Genomic DNA, 4,363 nt, shown 5'->3' with positions numbered 1-4,363 from the left:
GCCTGAGAGTCCCGCGGAGCTTCAGGAGAAGTGCTGGGGATGCCAGACTGGAGTTGGAGGTGGAAGTGGGGAGAAGGAGGTTCGGGTCGGTGGTGCCGTTTTCATAATGCTAATTATGTAATTTTGTAATTTTTGATTACACTTCTTATTTTACTTTAATCTAATCTCATTTTATTTTATCTTTCTTGTGTTTACTTTTATGTGCAACAAAACTACAGTGACAACGTAATTTCCCTCGTGGATCATTAAAGTCTAATTACATTTTCATATGTCTAAGATCACTTGGAAAAACAGTCTTTACAGTTCAGCACAACACCATAGCTCACTTGCAAAAGCTCATATCTGTTCACTTATGCTTCAAAACTGAATACTGTACTAGTTGCTGTTCATTTTATCACTAATCCAAATTCAAATTGATCGTTTTAAGAATATTTTAAGAGAACGAATAGTGCTCTGAGACAGGGAGTAGGTTCTTTATTGCCTTATACATAATTTGGCTCTTTTTTTTATAGTGTTGACAGTGGTTGTAGAGTACATTTAGATTTAGATAGACAAATGCCTTACTTATTTTCCTTACTACTACGTGGTACGTTTTTGTTGGTCAAGTTTAAAGATTTACGGTTGATATTCTCACATTACTGAGTGCTAAATGAAGTGTATATAAATGAACTGGCCAGGTCGCATGAAGTAAACTGATATAGCATAGCCGATATACTGTATAACCGCAGTCGTCCTAAAAGCGTTTTCTTTCATTTTGCCTGCAACTGCTAAAGTTTATAACTTCTGTCGGTAGATCTTGTAGGGCCGAAGTTGAACTGGAGAGCACATCGGAGCCGAACCGACACTGAGTCGAACTCAATCACGGCGGGTAAAAGAGGACACATGTGAGTTAAATTTTAACAGCTTTCAGAGTTAGTTAAAAATGAATGTATTTGGTGTCATTTTAACATTTATTTGATCAAAACAAAAATATAAAAGTGCCAATGACAATTTGGGGTTTTAAAAAATTCCCATACTCTCGACCGTTACCATGACCACAGCTCACTCCTGTCGTCAGAAAGAACTTTCCAGACTCCATTTTTTTCTAGTCCTAGAAGGTAAGCTATTACGTTTTCGTCAGCCAAATTTAAAGATTTAAGGTTGATATTTGCACATATACTATCGGTAAGTGTCAAATGTATTGTATATTAGTGAAAACAAGAATTACGACCTATTTTCAAACATTTTTTGTCTATGTGGCCGATAGCTCGCACGAAGTCGGCTAATATAGCACAGCTAATTTATACCCCCGTTCATCCTTTTTCTTTCATTTTGCTTGCAGCTGCCAAAGTTAACTTTTGTGGGCAGACCAGAAGTTGAACCGAGAAAAAGAAGAGACATGCAAGTTAAATTTCAACAGCTTTCACTGTCATATAAAAAGGAGAAGTGAAATAGACAATTACCGTAACTGTTAACCTAATTTTATACAGCGCTATATGTGGTAGCTTTCGGATAACTTTTATGTCGCTACACTTACAGCATTTAGATCCCCTTGACGGAGAACGCATGGCGATGAAGCCGTCGTTTTTTTCCTCCACACCCTAATACACCACCAGTGTGTGCAGCGGAGCACTGCACACATACTGTGCCGCAGGGCAGGAATTTCACGAGGACCTCAAAGGCCATGGCCCTCGTGCCCATAGACATATATACGTAGACGCCGCATTGAGCGCTGAATCCTACGTCAACGTCGCCGCCATTTTGAATGTGGCAAAGTGGAGCGATCGGAGCATAGACATATATACGAGAGACATGTATACATTGAGATATATGTATATACAGTATATACTGTAAATACAGTATGTTTATCAATGTGAATATAAAAACGATTAATCAAAATCAGTTAAATGTAAACGTTAGTGCCCTTTATTCAGAAAACTAATGTCACATCTACATTTTAGGATCTGGTTATTACATAATAAAGGTTTCTACAGTATATCTATAATATGATAATCGTATTTTTATTAGGGATGGCTTCATACCACTATTTCTCATCCAATACCGATACTGCAGCCTTGAGGATTGGCCGATACCGATCCATTTGTTTTTGTCACTCTAAAAGTTGTTAATAATACGTGGATGTAATTTGCTTGATACTGACATCTAAGAACATCACAGTACAACAGCTATTCTGGTCCCCAAAAAGGAAGAAAGAAAATATGTGACCACAGCTGAAGTTATGCTATGAGTTTATTAAAACTTACTTAAAGCTCACATAGCTTTTAACAGCGTTTGTAAACACTCCACATACTGCACCATTCTAATATTTGAAATCAAATAAAAGTGTAACTTGGTGCAAATATCTAAATTAAATTAAATAATTTCAGTGTATAAACAGAAAAGTCACATTATACCTCAATGACATTGCAAAGCTGCAATAAATAATTTTATGAATTAACATAAAATAATAGCTTTTCCACTAGAATAATATAGGTAGAAGATTCACATGGCTTCTTAAGACACACAATCAAAACAAAGAAACTCTAGGCTATATTCCTGATTTGCTGTACCAAAACAAACAGAACAACACCTTGAGACACTCTTTTTGCGAAAGGTTGCACTTCAATAAATATATATTTTTTAAATCAATCAATAATCGTGTTTATTAATCATGATTTCAATATCAATCAAAGTAATAGTGATTATTATTTTTTTCCGTAATCATCCAGCCCTATGTAAAGTAATTCCACACGGCAGACATACTGTAACTACGGCTTTGCAGGCTTCACATGACAAAAACATAGGCACATGACAACCATGGGACAGCTCGACAACAGTGTTACGGCATGTGGCGCAAAGTGAAGCTGAGGATATATTTTTACAATTATTTCACCCTCCATACGATGTACGATCAGTAATTCCAAGAATTCTATTATATACGATAATTTGACCCCTGCAATACATGTCCTGTGTGATAGCAAGATTTCAATATGATAATTTGTTATGGTACGGCTGTGGTGCAAAAATAATATTAGCCTAGCGGTTAATCTTAGCCAGAGCTGATTCCATAAATACAGCGGGAGAACATGAAAATAAACATGAAAACAAACGAAAAAATATAATAACATGTACTCAATAAATAAAGATAAAAATAAAAGGTCTGAAAAGGTTTTCTTTGTCATCTATTTAGTTCATTTTATTTCCTCAATAATTTTCCTTAATTGAGAAATCGGTCTGGGTTCTTGCGGGTTTTTCAGTAGCCTACATGCTAGAATATGTTCCATTTACAATCAAACATGTTGATGCACTCCAGGCTCAATTTTGATGAATCAAAAATCTGTGAAGTAGTACAGTCTGAAGATGCTCTTGCGCATTCGGCGTCAATTGAACAAAAATTATGGGAGGATATGGGTTTAATAAGTTTTACAGTTTTTGATAAGGTTATGTTCAATATTTTCTTATCTTCAGACATAATAGTGTAGGAGATGTTTCTTTGCCTGCTTGATAGATAGATGTGTCATTAGTCCTTAAATTAAATTCATTATAGACGTGAACTTAAAATCATTGTTTTCTTTTATGGTCTTTGTGCCCTCAAAAAATTGCTTCCGTGCTCAAGACTAGATCTAGTCTCACTCGAAGAACTGTTTAATGTACCTAAAGTAGAAATCAAATGTAAAAGCAACACTATCATTGTAAACAATGAAATGCGGCAGAAACATCCACATAATACCATAAATAAAAATAAATGTATATTAAAGATAGCATTTTATGGCCATTCACTTTGTGAAAATTATAGTAGGTAAATGTATGTGTATTCCATTCGTGTACGATTTGTCTATAGTTTTCTAAAAAAATTGAAATCTGAAACAACCAGGCCCTCCATCTTGCATATGTTTTGATATGTGCTGTACACCATTCTTGCCATTTCTTTCTTTTCTTTTTTTTTGGGGGGGGGGGGTCTTTCAAGGCCTTCACTGAAGAAGGCAATGGTAAAGAAAAAATCTCTGGACATGAATAGTTTAATATAATATATACCTAATTTAGCTCTGCTATTAGTTCTGTAAACTGACCTATGCAACACAATATTGTGAGTTTATAGACAACAGCGTTGAAGAGTCTTTTTCACAGGGTTTTTCAGAGTGGTCACCATCATCCGACAGCAACATTGCAAGAGAGAAGTTCGATGTACTTTAACTGATGTTGCCAGTAGTCGATTTTGTACTAATTTATATTATCTTTGAATTTGAAAGTTGCTTGTTATAACTACATTTAAACAATTTAGTTGATTAAAAGTGCAGATACAGAGGTATTGCCAGCTTTAATAATTCTGTTATATGCTGAAGTTGTAATGTGTGAAAATCACACTGTTTTCTAATTGTCAAAG

The sequence above is a fragment of the Mugil cephalus genome, chromosome 19 (genome assembly GCF_022458985.1).
Source record: "Mugil cephalus isolate CIBA_MC_2020 chromosome 19, CIBA_Mcephalus_1.1, whole genome shotgun sequence".
Classification (NCBI taxonomy): Eukaryota; Metazoa; Chordata; class Actinopteri; order Mugiliformes; family Mugilidae; genus Mugil; species Mugil cephalus.
This window is presented reverse-complemented; position numbering follows the sequence as displayed.